At 42.8% G+C, this 18683-nt stretch overlaps 1 pseudogene; it reads left to right on the top strand.

The window, feature by feature from the left end:
• The first annotated feature begins 14048 nt into the window (after positions 1-14048).
• Positions 14049-18284, top strand: LOC132357133 (nuclear RNA export factor 2-like; annotated as a pseudogene).
• The last annotated feature ends 399 nt before the right edge of the window (positions 18285-18683 follow it).

The raw sequence follows: 18683 nt of genomic DNA, 5'->3' as shown, positions 1-18683 counted from the left end.
GCAAGTGTAATATCTCAAGCAGTTAAGAGGATTGGGGGAAATAGCCATTATATGGAATTATATGGAATCTGCTGACTTGTTGAGTGACACTGATGCGTTGGAGAAAGAAAACAAAAGACTGAGAGAATTAATTACCAAATTAAGGCAAAATGTGAAAGTCAGAAGGCATCCTGGGTAGCAGAGAAAGGGACTTCCATCTCTTCATCTTGAAATCCCACCTCCCTCTGAACCCTCTGAACTTGAAAATGTAGACCAATTCTAGGATTGCCGGATAAAACATAGAATGCTCAGTTAAATTTGAATTTCAGAAAAAGCTAATTTTCAGTATAAATATGTCCAGTGAAATATTTGGAACACACACTAAAACAAAATGTCATTTTTTATCTGAAATTCAAATTTAACTGGATGCCCTTGTATTTATTTTTGGTTAAATCCAGCAACCCTATCCATTTCTCCCAATTAATGGCTAGCATTCCCACCTTGCTTCCAGATGATATTTAGCCCTCTGCCTTGCAAAACAATAAGCCCCCTCCCCTAGTATCTATCCCCATCACTCCTGCTGGCTACCAGACTGATAACTATGATCAAATCACAACTTAACCTGGCCTAAAAAGTGTTGGTCTGGTAAGGTAAAAAAGGGCCTAGGTACACTCTAAGGGAAGGAAAGAACTAGGAGAAGGCTTGGTGGGCTTGAGCTCGAAGGCCACATAATATGTGGCCATACTGTAAGAGGGCTAGGGATTTCCAGGAAGAGCCCCATAGTGCAGAGGTGGTTACAGATAGAGAGTAAAGATAGAGGGAGCAACCCATCAGAGGATGTATAAGAGAATATGCACAGGAAGAGTAGGGTCAGACCTGGAAGACTTTGACAGAGAGGGTTTTAGTCATTGACTGTTAGGTAAAAGGGGTCATTGAGGATTTCTAACCAGAAAAAGAAAATGAGAGGGAGTTGGACTGGATGGTCTTAAATGAATCTAATGTGCTCATAAAAAAAGAGTGGTAGTGTGAAGCTGGAAAGGTAAGCAGGGGAGGAGACCAGACACAGGATCTGTGTGATATCAGGGGCAGGGTGGTATCAGAGAAAACTGGGAGTAAGAGACGGATGAAGAGAGACTGTGAAGTTCTCTTGACAAGACTCTGAAATGCCAGGGATAGGTCATAGGTGTCTGAGAAATAGAAGAGTTGAGATGCAGGAAAGTGGGAAAGCAAAGCCCAGCTGCAGACAGGCTAATTTCACAGTGACTGATATCAAGAAAGTCAAATAAGCATCATGATGTCATTAAAGGAAAGAGGTAGCCTTCAGATTGAAAGAAGCTTAATTTAATTACAGACCCAAGTTTCTTGGGACCTTTTAATCAAGTCCAAAGAGAATTAAAAACTTTAAGTACATTACAATTGACCCATGAGACTTGGAGTCAGTAAAGTTTCACTCTGCACCTCAATTTAAGACAGGAACTTGGAAAACAGATGTTTGGGAGTAGCAATGACAAATCCTATTCTGGAAAGATAGAAAAGGATTCCCCACAGATCTATAAACAAAATAAAATTATTAACATAACCTCACTAGAGGTTTGCTCCATTTATGTTTTCTTCCATGTGTTTTTATATAATTTTTAGGTATATTGTGGCAAGACACAGGAAGGAGAATTCATAAAATCTTTAATTGTCTCACTGAGGGTAGAACAATGCATCAGGAAAATCTAACTGTGTTGTATTTCTTTTCAAAAGATTAGATGCATGTCAATTTTACCTCACCTGATATATATACAAGGAGGGAGATTTGTTAGAAAGAGGAAGTGTAGCTGGTACCCACCCCCCAGCAAGAGGTGGACAAACAAGAAGTGTGCAGTACTCTTTTGCCTTCATTTAAGAAATAATCTAAGCAAGCAAGAGCTTTATTTGGTTCCTCAAATTTTCGGCCACCATAAAATAGATGAATCTATAAATACCAGGGCAGCTATAGGGAGAGCAAGAGTGAGAGCCATGGCGTATCGAGCTCTCATTTATCCTGAAATACGGCATAAAGTAACCAAGAAAGTAATCATTAATTTGGCTTGTATATACTCCACATCATGTTTTTCTTTTCCAAAGCTGGCAGAGCCCTTACGAGGTTGGGTGGAGCAGGGCTCATTCCCATCATAGAAAAGAAGAAAATCCTATCCTTACATATTTCTGTATCTTATATCCAGTGAAGTCAGGAGGTGATTCCTGAGGCTTTCCCTGAATTCACTTCAGTGTAATATTTGTTACTCAATAATTGGTAGCAGCCTACCAAGTGCCCAGGTAGTTTATAGTGCAACAGGGGGATAAAAAACCCATATGCATTATGGGGAAATGACATGGAGTAGTGCAGGCATTGGATTCAGATTCAGAATACCTATGTTTGGAAGACCATTCTAACACTCATTTGCTTTAAGGTAACTAGAAGCAGGTCATTCAACCTCTGAAACCTTACTTTTCCTCATCTGTAAAATGAAGATTTAAAAAACTCACCTTACAAGGTTATTTAAAGATTAAACGAGATAACGTATCAATACAATTTCTGACGCATATTGAACTCTCAGTAAATGTTAATTAAATTAGAATATCAAGTAGAGAGTATTAGGGAGACCATGACTAAGTGCTAAATTACCTGGTGGTGATCCTAAGAAAAAGCCCTTTCTAGTGGTCATAGTTGTTCAAAAGTAAACTAGGTTATCTCAAGAAGTACTGAATACTGGCAGTGTTCAACAGCTGGATGATTATTAGGCTAGGTTTTACAGGGTGCTCTGAAGCATTGAATATGGGGTTCAATACCAACCTAACCCTCATTTTTCACTCATAACTTCACTCTTATTTTTTTCTACTTTTCTTTATCTACAATTTCATCACTTAATTTTTTTTTTTTACCATCAAGCCTCTGTCTTTGTAAGCTGCCTTGACATTTTTTTGAAATGAAGCCTGATATAAACAAACAAATAAATTTCACAAAAATTGTATGTGGAATTAGACCTGGTAATTAAAAATTCTGTGGTTTCATTTTTTGTACTGGGAGAGATTTGATAGGGAAAGTCTGCCTTCAAGAAGGCTGAAGGAATAAACGTGTCACGAACTCCTTGCATTGACGCCGTTTTCACGCTATTGCTTTGCGGGTAGGCATTTTTTTACTATCAGCTAAGATTTTATAACAGTGGATATATAAATGAATAATTATACTGCCTTACATTGGTTAAGTTTGAGTTTGTAAAGTATTTTTACATGTCACCTTCATTATCCTCAGTTCACAGATAAGCAAAGTAAGGATTCACGTGATGTGCCCCAAATCACACAACTCCCTACCTGCAGGTAGTTAATATCTGCATATCCATCATAGTGTGTCTAATTTATCAAGCATCATGTCCTCTGCAAGAGTGGAATGTCATCATCTATCAAAGATCTTCCCTTATCAAAAACACATGCCAACGCCCAAAGTATATGCAAAGATAAGGGGACTCGTTCCTCTTCCTAAACTGTACTTCTCCCAAAAGAAATGAGACTTTTAATTCCATCAGAAAAGTTTAAATCCTATGGGCTGAAGATTGTCCTTTATGAGAATGCAAACACTCTTCAAAGAGTAATTTATTTAGCCAGTACCAGTCACTAATTTCACCTGTGGAAAAATGGCAAGAGAGAAAATAGACGGCTCATGGAAGATTTGAATGTGAAGAGAGGGAACTGGAACTAGATTTGAGTCAGTATTGGGCTAGACACTTTCAGATTTGCTATCTCTTTGAGTTATTACTTTAATTCTGAGAACCAAATGGAAAAAAGAGGAAAAGTGAATCTCAGAGTAGTTAAGTCCATTACCCAAGATCATAGAGTTAGTGGCAGAGCTGGGAATTGAATCCCCCTTTTTCTGACCACTGAAGCTGACCTGAGCCAGGAAGTTCACTATCCCTGGGGAAGGGCTGGCTCAGAATGGCTTCTAGGTACCAAGATTCTGGGCAGGCCCTGGGCCATCTTATCAATTAAGCACAGTAGTCACAATGCCTAGGTCCCATGATACTTTCAGGGGTCCATGAAAGTGGTTTAATTTAGGGGAGTGATGTCACTCAAAATGGTACAGTAGCAAACTCCAGGGCCCTGTTCATCTACAAAAGCAACTAAGCTGGCAAAAACTGTCAGACTCAACTTTCACGGAACTCTAGAATCTAGTCAAAATCTTACAACAACCAGGAGAAATCTTAATGAAGAAAGAAGCTGTGACATTTTAGTAAGAGAGAGCTATGGCATTTAAAATAGTTCTCTTACCATCCCCATTCCCCAGATCAGCAGCAGCCATGAAGATTCCTGGTGCAGGTTGCTAAGTGCCAGAGAAAATAGTACAGACCTTATTCTCAAAGAATAGTGGTTGTATGCTTTGACTAGTATGGCAGCTCTGTGAAAGACCACCTCAGGGGCTTCCCTTTGTTTTTTTGACTTGGAGAGTTCCCAGGGCTGAAGTGACTTCCCAGGCAGCATTTGCTGACAGCATTCTTGATGGTTTATTTTATGGGTCAACTTGGCTGGGCCATGGTTCTAAGACATTTGGTCAAACATTACTCTGGATGTTTCTATGAAGGTGTTTTCTGTGTTGATGGAAATAATCAATAAACCAATCTATACTAATAGAGGGGAGTTTTATTCGAGGCAAACTGAGGACTATTGCCCAGGAGACAGCCTCTCAGATAGCTCTGAGGAACTGCTTCAGCGAAGCATGGTTTTCAGCACAGTTTTATGTCTTGTCAGAACAAAGAATATCAAACATGACAGAGGTACATTTCTTCAAGATTACAAAAAAGACAGATCAGCACATACACAGTGAGTCAGTATGGCATTGGTGCCTGGGAAAGGAGCCTTATCATTGAAGGAATACTAACATTGATGTCCCAGAAAGGGAAGCATTTATCTCTATCTTCCAAATGGACATTCTTTACTTCTGGACAATACACCCTTTTCTTTAATGGTTAAAGCAGATGTACAATGTATTTTTTTTTAAAGATTTTTTTGATGTGAACTTTTTTTTTTTTTTGGCTGCATTGGGTCTTTGTTGCTGCACGTGGGCTTTCTCTAGTTGCAGTGAGCAGGGGCTACTCTTTGTTGTGGTGCGCGGGCTTCTCATTGCGGTGGCTTCTCTTGTTGCGGAGCACGGGCCCTAGGTGCACGGGCTTCAGTAGTTGTGGCACGTGGGCTCAGTAGTTGTGGCTCATGGGCTCTAGAGCACAGGCTCAGTAGTTGTGGCGCACGGGCTTAGTTGCTCCGTGGCATGTGAGATCTTCCTGGACCAGGGATCAAACCCATGTCCCCTACACTGGCAGGTGGATTCTTAACCACTGCACCACCAGGGAAGTCCATGGACCATTTTTTTTTAAAGACTTTATTGAATTTGTTACAATATTGCTTCTGTTTTATGTTTTTGGTTTTTTGGACATGAGGCATGTGGGATCTTAGCTCCCCGACCAGAGATCGAAGCTGTACCCCCTGCATGGGAAGGCAAAGTTTTAACCACTGGACCGTCAGGGAAGTCCCTACAATGTATGTTTAATAGGCCACAAAACAGGCTGTTCTGGTTAGCATAAAGTTTAAGTTACACCATGTATAAGCTAGAATGACTTCCCCATACCTCAATATGTGAAAATTTCTTCCATCATTTGGATGAATTTAACATTGAAATCAGTGAACTTTGAGTAAGGCACATAACCCTCCATAATGTGGGTGGGCCTCATCCATTCAGTTGAAGAACTGACTGACCTCTTCCTTTGTTTTTTCTTTTTTTTTTTTTTTGGCTGTGCCACTTGGCTTGTGGGATCTTAGTTCCCCGACCAGGGATCAAACCCGTGGCCCCTGCAGTGGAAGCTCGGAGTCCTAACCATTGGACCACCACGGAATTCCTTCCAGATTTTTACTTACCAAACCTCCACAATTGTGTGACTCAGTTCCTTAAAATAAACATCTTGTTGGTTCTGTTTCTCTGGAGAACCCTAATATGGATTTTGGTACTGAGAAGAGGGGTACTGCTTTAACAAATGCCTAAAAATGTGGAAGTGGCTTTGTATCTGAGAATGGATAGAGGCTGGAAGAGTTTTGAAGTGCATGTCAGAAAAAGTCTAGTTTGCCATGAAGAGACTGTTGGTAGAAAAGTGGATATTAAAGGAGATTCTGATGAGAACTTAGAAAGAAAAAAGGAACATGTTATAGGAAACTGAAGGAAAGGTGATTCTTGTTACAAAGTGGCAAAGAACTTGGCCAAATTGTGTTCTAGTGTTTTGTGGAAAGTAGAAACTGTAAGTGACAAATTTAGATATTTAGCAGAGGAGATTTTAAGCAAAACGTTGATGGCATTGCCCAGTTTCTCTTTGCTGCTTATAGCAAAATGTGTGAGAGAGAGAAAAATTGAAGAAGAAATTAAGCAAAAAGGCATCAGAACTTAAAGATTTGAGGAATTCTCAGTCTATCCATAATGCAAAAAATGAGAAAGCATGCTCTGGAGAGAACACCAAGTATGTGATTAGACAGTCACTCCATAAAGAGATTATGGGTATGACTCATGGTCTAATCAGCCATCTCAGCAGAAGCCAGGAATAGAGATGGGGTTATACAGAGAGGTGGCAGCAGAAACACTGCCAGCTTCAACTGAAGAAGACAGAGATGGGACAAAGTGAAGGAAGACTGTTGGACCTCTGGGATTCTACAGGACAGGACAACAGACATATCCAACTGTGAACATGTGTTATCTTTCAAGAAAAGGTAGAAATGACCCCAAAGATGGGGCTGTCCCCTCCTTGGTTTCAGCAAGCCAGGCCTGGGGCCTCAGGAGTGGGGCTGCTACCCCAGTGGGCCCAGAAAGTAGAGCTTCCATCCCTATGGGCCTGGAGGACAGAGCATTGAGCCAAAGAGGATTATTCTTGACCCTTAAAATCTAATGGAATTTTCTGCCTAGGTTTCAGACTTGCTTATGACCCATGACCCCTTTCCTCTTTCCAATTTCTTCTTTTTGGAATGGGACTGTCTATCCTATGCCTATCTCACTATTATATTTTGGAAACAGATAACTTATCTGGTTTCACAGTTTCACAGCTGGAAAGGAATTTTGCTTCAAGATCAATCATCTCTCGAGTCTCCCCTACACTTGATTTAGATGATATTTAGATGAGATGTGGGACTTAGAGTTGAAGCTGAGATGGGTTAAGACTTTTGGTCTGTTGAGATAGGGGTGAATGTAATTTGCATGTGATAAGGACATGAAATTTGGGTATCTAGAGGGTGGAGTGTTATGAACTGAATTGTGTCACCTCAAAATTCATATGTTCAAAGTCCTAACAACCCCTGCTTCGGAATGTGACTGTATTTGGAAATAGGGTCTTTAAAGAGGTGATTAAGTTAAAATGTGGCATTTAGGATGGGCCCTAAACCAATCTGACTGGCGTCATTATAAGAAGAGAAAATTTGGACACACAAAGAGACACCAAAGATATGTGCACACAGAGTAAAGATCATGTGAGGACAGAGTGAGGAGACAGCCATCTGCAGGCCAAGAAGAGAGGCCTCAGGAGAAATCAAGCCTGCTGACACCTTGATCTTAGACTTCTAGCTTCCAGAACTGTGAAAAAATTAATTCCTGTTTTTTAAGCCACCCAGTCTGTGGTATTTTGTTATGAAAGTCCTAGTAAAATAATATAACATTCAAAGGTAAAAGTACTGACTGCAGCAGCCTGGAAAAAAGAGCAACAGTCAGGACAAGGAATAGACAGACTGAAAAGCCCGGGAAGGATGAAGTTGGGACAAATAGATATGTGAGGAAATAAGAGCTTTTAAAAGCTCCTGTGTATACCAGGCAATCCAGAAGTTCTCTTAATGCCACTGGCATCAGCTACTGTATTTTTTAAATTTCAGTTGAAAGAGGGCCAATTAATATAGTCTAAACACTACTTTGGGTTATAGCTTTCCACAACCTATTAAAAGTTTAAGAGATTTATTTAGTATCTATATTAAAGACTCACCTACAGACATTTTCACATTTCATGATTTATGCTTGTCTGTTATTTAAGTTTTTAAGGAATATACAGTGATACTTTCATAATTGCCTGATAAACTAACCAATTAAAGGAAAAAATTAGCCTCGTCACCACTTCCTCAACCCTTCCATTAGCCCACTCCCACAAATATACTGCTCCTTGCTCATTTCTGAAGATCTATGGTGTGAGATGTTTTACATACGGACCTCCTTCCCTCCCTCCCTTCCTTCCTTCCTTCCTTCCTTCCTTCCTTCCTTCCTTCCTTCCTTCCTTTCTCTCTTTCTCTCTTTCCTTTGTCTGGTTTTGGTATTAGGTTAATATTGTTACTTGCTTCACACAATGAATTGGGAAGTATTCCCTCCTCTTATTTTCTGGATAGAGATTTTGTAGAATTGATGTTAATTTTTCTTTAAACATTGAATTTTTCAGTGCTATCATGTGGGCCTGGATCTTTTGGGAGAGTTGTTAAATTACAAGTTAAATTGCCTCAATAGTTAGATGGCTATTTAAATTATCTATTTCACATTGGTTGAGTTGTAGATTGTATTTTTCCAAAAATTGGTCACTGTTGTCTAAGTAGTCAAACTGATGTGTGTAGAGTTGCTTGTATTTATTCTCTGATTATCTTTTTTTTTTTTTAATGGCTGTAGGGTCTATGGTAACATCTTCTTTTATCCATGATTCTGGTAACTTGTGTCTTTTCTTTTTTTTTTCTTTAACAGTCTTGCTGGGGGGTTGTCAATTTCATCTTTTCAAAGAATCAGGTGTTTGTTTCATTCACTTTATTTTTCTCACTTCAATTTCTTTAATTTCTGCTCTTTATTATTTTCTTCCTTATTCTGATTTTGGTTTCTATTGCTATTCTTTTTTCTAGATTCTTGAAGTGAGAGCTTGGACTATTGATTTGAGACATTTTTGTTTCTTCTAACGTATGCATTTAGTGCTGTAAATTCCTTCTCGGTGCTGCTTTAGCTGAGGCCCACAAATTTTGATATGTTGAGTTTTCATTTTCATTCAGCTTAAAATTTTAAAATTTCCCCTGAGACTTCAACTTTGACCCACTGGTTATTTAGAAGTGTGTTTTTTAGTTTTCAAGTGTTTGGAGACTTTACTGTTATTTTTTTCTATCATTGATTTCTAGTTTGATTCCATTATGGCCAGCGAACACACTCTGTATAATTTTAATTTCTTTAAATTTGTTGAGGTTTGATTTATGATATATCTTGTTAAATATTCCATGGGCACCTGAAAAGAATCTGTATTCTGCTGTTGTTAGGTGAAGTGTTCTATAAACTTGAATTAGACCCTGTTGGTTGTTGGTTTTGTTGAGTTCTTCTATATCCTTCCCAATTTTCTGTCTCATTACTCTATCAATTCTCAAGAGAGGGTTGTTGAGGCCTCCAACTTTAATTGTGGATTTGTCTATTTCTCCTTTCAGTTCTATCAGCTTTTGCTTCACGTATTTTGTCTATCTGTTGTTTGGTGTGCACACATTTAGGATGGCTATGTCTTTTGGTAGATTTAGCCTCTTATCATTATGCAATATCCCTTTATGTCTCAGAATTTTCTCCCCTCTGAAGTCAACTTTATCTGATGTTAATTTAGCCACTTCTGCTTTCCTTTGATTAGTGTTCACATGATATATCTTTTTTCATCCCTTACTTTCAACCTGCCTTTGTTATTATATTTGAAGTTAACTTCTTAAAAGCAGCATATAGTTGGTTCATGTTTTTCAATCCACTATGCCAATCTTTGTGTTTTAATTGGTGTATTTAGACCATTCACATTTACTTGAGATTACATTTAATGTAATTATCGATATGTTACATTTTAAGTCTGCCACTTTATTATTTGTTTTCTGTTTGCTCTCTCTGGTTTTTGATTCTCAGTTTTATTTTTTCTAAATTTATATAGGTTGCTTGAACAATTTTTAAAACTTTAATTTTTATTTAGAGTTTTTGAGTGTATCTCTTTGTATAGATTTTGTGTGTGGTTGCTTTTTGTAGTACATTATATAAACATAACTTACCACAGTCTACTGGAGTCACCATTTTACTAGTTCAAATGAAGTACAGAAATTCCATCTCCCTGTATGTCCCTTTATCCTAACCCATTTATAATATAAATGCCTTAGTTACTTCATCTACATACATTTAGAATTATATGATACAGTATTATAATTCTTGCTTCAATCATCAAACATAATTCAGAAAACTCGAGAAGAAAAAATGCCTATTGTGTTTACCTACACATTTGCTTGCTGTTCTCTGTCTTCCTTCCTGATGTTCAAATGCTCCTTTTATCATTGTTTTCTGTTTAAGGAACTTCTTTAGCCATTCTTTTAGAGTAGATCTGATGGTGACAAATTATTTCCCTTTACTGGAGAATGTCTTGATTTCTCTCCTTCATTCCTAAAGGATATTTTCCCTGGGTGTAGGATTCTGGGTTGACAGGGACGTTCTTCAAACAGAAAAGAAATAATGAAAGAACTCTTGGAGAATCAGGAAGGAATAAAGAAGAAGAGAAAGAGCAAAAATATGGGTACATGCAATAAACTATCCTCATGAATTTTATAAATTATATTCAATGATTAAAGATGTTTGCTATCAATATGATAGATATTGTGCTAATACGTGATTATAAAGGAATCTGCTAATCAATAGAGAGAAGGACATAATAGATCAACAACAGAAAAAAATCACCTGAAAAGTAAAATGCATTTCCAATAAACATCTGGAGAGACACCAAACCACATTAGCTGATGAAATAAAAATACGGAGAGTTATAATATTTAAAAAATAGACTTTACAGAAAAGTATTCAAGTAGTTGCAAAACTGAAAAAAATACACAAATATATAAAATATTTATAAATACTTAAAGGTAGATAAACACATCTGTATACACAGAAAAATACATCTGGAAAATATGTACTAATGTATTTACAATGGGTATCTGTAGGTCTATCTTCTTATAGATGGAATATATATAATTTGATATCTAAATATACTTTTAGCTGCTTAATATTTTGTAATTAGGAAATTTTATTAAGAGAAATCTAATAACTAATAACCAACTGACAATAATTTTACATATATTTATTGTTTTAGAAAAATTTTCACACTGTACTGTTTCATTAAAAAAAAAAGATCACAACTCTTGACATGACAGTTTATCTGTGTATGTGTGTGTGTTTCTGTCTTACACTTCCCTCACCCCAAAGTTTCACACAGTCTCATATGAAGATTTCTCCTTAGCTCATTCGGGGTCTAGGCTTCCTTTCTGAAGGCATGGAGCTCAGAAAGAGATTGCTGCCAGGGGGGATTGAAAATTCCAGAAAGTTCTGGCTGATGCACTGAAGCCCAAGTCTCCACTTCATTCCCGCGCCTTTCAAAGCCTCCTGTTCTGAGCCTTTCAGAGCTACAATTATAGCTCTGACCACCAGGGGACATCTATCTACACTGAATACTTTTTTTTCTTTTTTTTTTTTTAAGGAAAGGGCATGATGTTTTCCTTCCACTCTCATTCCGGTGGTCCACCAAACTCTGTTTGCAATTTCCTTTATATATTTTAGGTCTGTTTTGTTTGACCTCTCTGGGATGTGCTGGAGTTATTTCCTGACATGTGGCTATTTTCTGTTCTTTCTATTACTTTACCCTAACTTAAGAAAACTCCATATATTGCAACAAGAATTTATTAAAGCTATGCAGGGTGGGGTCATCCCCATCCATGGAACTCAGTTCCAGTCTCTTTTGTCCCCTGTAGCATCTGAATGACCTCATACAAACCCCTGAAACTCAGTAAGCATCAGCAACCACAGAGAGGACAAGGACCTGGTGATTCAGGGTCCTCTCATGAGGAATACATGAAGGAAGAAAATGTAATGCAGCAGGCTCACATTCCTTTGGAGTTCCCTGGGTTTATAGCTACAAGTACTTGGGACCTTGGCTTCTTAACTGCAGTTGGTGTCCTCTGCAAGGGTGCCTCAGTTGGAAATGATTTCCTGGGTGTTAGGCTGGTAGCAAACTTAAGCGGCAGTAATTACAGGAAGTTGTCTCCTCTAGCTCCCAGGGGCCTCCTCCTCTATGCCCTTGGGGAAGGGACTTCCGGTTAGGACTCCATCTTCTGTGGCCCTGAGACAGAGTTTGGGGCCTGCTCTCTCCTTCCTTGGCAGCCCTCCTTGATATTCTCCAAACCTCCAGCTCCAGACCCACAGATTCTCTTCACGAGCAGCCTGTGAGGATGGTGGTGACAGATCACTGCCTTCAGGCCACCTCATGGGTGAGTTGGTCAGCATGAGACCTTGTCCTCAGATCTCCATAGGGCTGAAGGGGTTCTGGGTTCCCTCCCTGATCCCAACCCACAGGACCCCCAACAAGCTGACCCCCCTTTAGAGAAGGGGTGGAGAGGGCCCAGGCTGACTGGTTTCCACTCTCTTGAGGAAATGGGCCAAGTAGACTCTGACACATCCATCCTGATTCCACATGGAAAACCTCCCCTCCTATGGAAATGGCCATGGCTGAGGTGAATTTTTTCCCCTGGTTAGGGAAAAGGCCTGAGTCATGTGACCTAGGGCTTGGAGAGTGGAGACGGTCCCCTAAGTGGAGGGTGGGGTTAGTATAAGCTAATATTCTTTGGATTTATAATAGAAGTGGGAGGGGCAGGGAACCCACAGTTACCCTTGAATTTTCACACCAACCGTTCAGGGTATAATATATTATCCCCATAGAGGTTTCTCCAGGCTTGTTTTATGGCCCAGCATATAAATCTATTCTGGAAAGTTTTGTGTAGTTAATTGTTATGTACAGTGTTATATTTCAATTAAGTAAACTTTGTTACTCATGTTTAATTTTCTACATCTAACCAAATTTTCGTCTGCCTGTTTTATCTGTCACTCAGTGAGTTATGTTAAAATGTCTCACATGTCTGTGGATTTGTCCATTTCTCCTTTGCTTTTATCAATTTTCTTTTATTTATTTATTTATTTAGGCTGAGTTGGGTCTTTGTTGCTGTGCATGGGCTTTCTCTAGTTGTGGCGAGCGGGGGCTACTCTTTGTTGCGGTGCACGGGCTTCTCATTGTGGTGGCTTCTCTTGTTGCGGAGCATGGGTTCTAGGCACGCGGGCTTCAGTAGTCGCAGCACACGGGCTCAGTAGTTGTGGCACGCGGGCCCTAGAGCACACGGGCTTCAGTAGTTGTGGCACACAGGCTCTAGGGCACGCAGGCTTTAGTAGTTGTGGCATGTGGGCTCAGTAGTTGTGGCTCGCGGGATCTAGAGCGCAGGCTCAGTAGTTGTGGTGCACGGGCTTAGTTGCTCTGTGGCATGTGGGATCTTCCTGGACCAGGGCTCGAACCCATGTCCCCTGCATTGGCAGGCGGATTCTTAACCACTGTGCCACCAGGGAAGTCCCTCAATTTTCAATTTGCATATTTTGGCTCTATCAAGAGGTACATACAAATTTAGGATTGTTTAATTAATATATTCTTGATGAATTGATCCTTTTTTCTCTAGTAATGGTTTTCCTTAAAGTATACTTTTTGTCTAATTAATATAGTTTTACAAACTTGATGTGTTTTGACCCTTTTGGAAATTTCTCAATCATGATTTCTTCAAATATTGCTTCTCCACTTTTCATGTTCCTTGCCTCCAGGGCTCCAATTAAACATATCCCTGTTAAATCTTTCCCCCTTTCTTTTGGGATTGCCACCTATTGCCCCCAATCACCACCTCAGACTCAGAGCCACTGAACCCCATCCCTAACTCTGCAGCTGACTGTGAACAGACAATATGATGCTTCCCAGCAATCTCTTGACATCCAGAGGCTCCACTTTGACCCTGGTATGGCTACAGCAGTAATTGTAGGGCAGGTGAGGGCAGAGGGGTCTGTCTGGGAAGGATGCTCAGGATAGTAACTTGAGGAGGGGTTGGTGCTAGAGCTGTACCATCCAGGAGGCTCTCAGCTTCTGTTTCCCTCCTCCTGGCTTCCTGGAGACTTGATGACCCGTGATATTGGAATGGCATGAAACCCTAGAAATGGCATGGCTGCCTCCCTGAAGATCCATCCAGGGAATATGCCCAAGGTGAGGACGTAGGCCCAATGCTGGGGCTGGTGGTGATGGTGGGAGAGATTAGGTAGAAGAGGGTGATTGGTCTCAGGTATCCCCTGCTGGCATCCTCACTCTCTTTCCTCATCATAGCTTTTGCCCTTGGACCTGAGCAATAAGAAACCCTACCAGCTGCATGGCCTATCCAACACTATGCAGAATGCTTCCAACACCAAGAACTTGAACTTCTCCAACACTGAGGTGAGGTGTGGTACCCAGTTCCATCTTTGAAGGGAAGGTGGGAATGCTAATGGGGTGGTGACAGAGGAAGGGAAATGGATTTGTAAGGAAAGGAAGAGACTAGGGGTGCAGGGCCATCCTGGCTCTTTTTCTCTGGTCCATGTGGTTCCTCCCCATAATTACAGGTGAAGTCTGCGGGGGAGATGGACAAGGGCCAGTGGATGGAGCCAGAAAGGATGTGTGTAGACAGAAACCCCCCATGCACCACCTTCCCCGATAAGTCAACCAACATAAGGTCAGATATATTCTCAGTTGCCTGCAGGATCCTGAGCTACCCATGACAGTGCCTGCTTGCAGGGAGCAGCTGACCTGGTCCTCTGGGAGGACCACAGTCCCTATGCTCTCCTCTCTGTGTCATAAAGTTGACAAAGTTTCAACCAGCATCCAATGGGCCCCCAACCCGACATGTGCATATTTTCCATTCCTGCCTGGGGTGCCTGGGCCATTCCAGGGCAGGTGATGGAAAGGGCTGCAGCAGGGGTGCCATTTCCCCTTTCTTTTCTCTTCTTCCTGAACCCCACCACAGTAGAGCTTCTTTCCCTTCCCTTTGTTTTCTCTCTCTCCCTTGTCTCTAGGCTCTTATGCCTCTCTCATCTCTCCCCTCCTACCTTCACTCCCTTTCTGTTTTCATCCCCGTCCATCTCCCTCCCTGAGCCCCGCCTCACTCAACTCCCTGCCCCAGCATCCTGGATCATCCCTCTGGGGTGTCCAGGTCTTGGCAGAGTGCTGGACCCCCAGTGAAGTAGCAGAGCACTGGGCTCCCCCTCCATTCCCTCTTCTCTCCACAGCCTTCAGTGGGGCCCTGGAGGAAGGAAGGGAAGGGAAGGAAGCCCTGCAGCATGGGTTTGAAATGCTGCTCCCTGTGGCACTGGAGAAGGGAGTGCGAGTAGTCTGGGTGGGAGCTACCCAGGCGAAGGAGAGGAAGGGAGGGAGGGAAGGAATGTTAAAGTGAAGGTATTGAGAGAGATGAGGACACAGTGCCTTTCAGACAGTAAGATGACAGATGCTCAGTGTTCAACAGGGAAGTGGACCGAAAACCCTTAAAATCAGAAGCAGAGGTGGGCAAAGGGTGCTGCTGGATGGGCCAGAACACACTGATCTCTGTTTAGGGTATTAGTGTTTTAACTCAGAGGAAGCATTGCAACCTTGAACTATCAACCACCTCTTCTCTATTTTTGGTTTTGGACAGGGCCATCAGAGAATATTTCCCAAAGTTATTACACCTGGTAAGTGCCTACATAAATCATTGTCTCTTACGAATGTCGGTGATCTCTGCACCTGCCCTCAAGCCCTTTGGGTCTTGCCTAGATCACATATTAGCATCAGAACCTTAACCATTTTGGGGGGCATGGACTCCTGAAAATGACATGGATAGACTTGCTGGAAAAATACCCATAAATATACACACACACACACACACACACACAAGTTGCACATAACACTAGAGACTTCCAGGACCTCATGATGAAGACATCCACTGTAAGCTTTCCCATGGAATCTCCAGGGCCTTTTCACACCTGACCTCTGACCCTCACCCTCCTGGGCCCATCCTTTTCCTGGATCATCCAGGGCCACTCCCCTGGTCTCCACTCCTGACTTCCTCTTCCCTTCTCCAGGATGGCCAAGAGTTACCGTCACCAGTTATCATTGATGTCGACACTCCCTACGTAATAAAGCCCTGCAAGGTGAGGAAGAGGATCAAACAACATTTGGGGTGTTGCGGAGAGGCTTTACCCACTGCTTACTCTCAAATGCCTTTTGATTCCAGGAAAGCTATAAAGGATTTGAGACACTGAAGAGTATGATCCTTTAATTCCTGCAGCAGTAAGTACCCTTGCAACCATGAGGAATAGAGAGGGTTGAGATTGGGCCAGGCCACCCAAGCACAGGTCTGCTCACAGAGACTTTCATGTCATATTTGGGGCTCAGATCATACAGACAGCCTGTCCTCATTGCTCTCCCACAGGTATTACTTGATCTGTGACTCTGGAGACCGATATGGTCTCCTCGGTGCTTATCACCACAGGGCCTACATCTCCCTGACCATTGCCTTCCACCCCGAGGACCCAGCCCCGTGAGTATCACAGCACAGGCTCTGCTCCTGGGCCGTGTGGCTCCCCAGCAGACACAGGCCAGCTCCTGCAAACACCCACCACCCACTGTTGCTCTTTGTCTCCTAGAAGCAGCTTGTGCAAGTACTTCAAGGACAGCAGGAATATGAAGAAGCTCACGGACCCCCGTGAGTGTGTGATGGGAAGACTGGGTGGGAAAGGGCGGTGAAGGGGTCAATCATAGGGCCCAGGCCGTGGCAGCCCCTGACCGTCGCTCGCTTCCCCTCCCCTCACAGACCTGCGGGTCCAGCTGCTGAAGCACACAAATCGTGTCATTGTGCACACCCTCTGTGTGTTGCCCAAGACTCAGCATGACTTAAGCTCCTTCGTGGTGGACACGTGGTTCCAGATGGTGAGCGCCTGCTTCCTCCCTCGGGCGGGCCCAGGAAGCCGCAGGTGGGTAGGAGGTGCAGGTGGTGACTGGGTGCCTGGGCTCTTCCCTTTCAGGAAACGATGCTCTGCTTCTCCGTCAGCGGGGTGTTCAAGGAAGGTGAGTGTGTGTAGACCCCCAACCCAGATGCCCCACTGCTGCTTCCCCCTGGCCAGGCTCACTCCCAGAACCACCCAGCTTCCCTGACCCTTTCCCTTCCCTTCCCTTCCCCTCCCCTCCCCTTCCCCACTGTGTTCTCCAGCCCTCAGGCTTCCCACAGACAATCCAGGTCTGAGCTGTGTCCATGCCTGTCTGCCCTGCACACCCTGGGCGTTGGGGACACAGGCTGCGGAGTTTGGTGGCTCTCATCCCAGATACTCACTCTGAGAACTTGGGCCGTTACTTAACCTCTCAGTTTCCTCATTTGCAAAATGGGGTAGTAGTATCCACCTCTTGGGCGGCTGTGAAAAACGCATCCCGTGAACCTGTGTAGTGGTTGTCAGGGGCCCTGTCACTGGGCGCAGACTGCTCCTATAGTTGCCCTCCCGATTCCCGACACCCTGCCCCCGTGAACAACTGCCCTCTCAGCATGAGTGTCCAGTCACAGCCTGACTGGGGACCGCCGGTTGAGCGTGTACAGCACGTGCGGCTCTAAGGGGTACTGTTGTTTGTTTGCTGTTGAAGTGGAAGGAAGTTCTCAGGGCTGTGTGCGTGCCTTCACCCGGACCTTCATCGCTAACCCTGCCAGCTACTCCAGGTGAGAGCCCTGTTGTGGGCGGGAATGCCCATCCCCGCCTGGGCTCAGGGGCTTGGGAATGTGGTGGCGCAGACCTTAGGTTTACTCGGTATTGTGGAAAGCCAGCAGGGAGATCTCAGGAGCAGTCTAGCCTAGTGGTTAAGAAGAGCATGGGCTCTGGAATCGGCCTATGCGTTCTCTCCTTGACCCAACACTCACTCGCTGTGTGACCTTGGTCAAGTCACATGACCTCTCTGTGACTCAGTGTCTTCTTCCGAGAATGGGGATCAGAGCGTCCACACCTTGGGCTGTGGTAAAGGGTAAATGCGAAATTGCCCGTGGGTTGGGGATAAACCTATAAATCGAGTGAAGATGGTAGACAGTCTCTCCAAAGGTGGGCTCTGTGGGGAGAGCCAGAGGTACCAGTCAAGGAACCCGGGAGACAGACACAGGAGGGGCGTGGAAGGAATCTGGTTGCTGAGTGCCAGTGGGAGCAGAGTCAATATTGGGGGTGTGGGTGTCCATCCAGGCATTCTATGAGGGCCCACTTTTCCTTCAATCTGTGCATCGTGAATGACGAGCTGTTTGTGAGGGACGCCAGCCCCAGTGAGACCCAGAGTGTGTTCTCCATCCCAGTGCCTACGCCCACCTCCAGCTCCATGCACACCCTCTCCCAGGAGCAGCAGGACATCATGCAGGCATCCTCCACCTGACCTGAGGTGAACCTCTAGTGGTCTCAGAAGTGAATGCTGGGTTTGCGTGGGGATAGGAGGGAGCTGGGAGGAGTAGAGGAGTGATTAATGGGAACTTGAAGGTAATTATTTTACATCTATTTTTTTCTTACAAAGGTTTAGTTGCGAGACATTCCCTAATTTCATACTAATACCTTTCCATGTATTATAAAATACAGGTTTCCTATCTTATATACTGTTTTGAAACTTCTTTTGTTTATTATTAGTACCAGCATTTCCTCTCAGTATATGTGAAGCTACATTATTCTTTCTAAGATCAATATATTAAACAATTGAATTCCAGGAAGCCATAAGCTATTATTGATAGGCATTTACCTTTTCGCTTCTTTTTCAGCATTACATGCTGTGGCATCTGCTCAT

The sequence above is a fragment of the Balaenoptera ricei genome, chromosome X (assembly GCF_028023285.1).
Source record: "Balaenoptera ricei isolate mBalRic1 chromosome X, mBalRic1.hap2, whole genome shotgun sequence".
In the NCBI taxonomy this organism is placed as follows: Eukaryota; Metazoa; Chordata; class Mammalia; order Artiodactyla; family Balaenopteridae; genus Balaenoptera; species Balaenoptera ricei.
The sequence above is the reverse complement of the archived record's forward strand: the minus strand, read 5'-3'. Positions and strand labels throughout refer to the sequence as shown.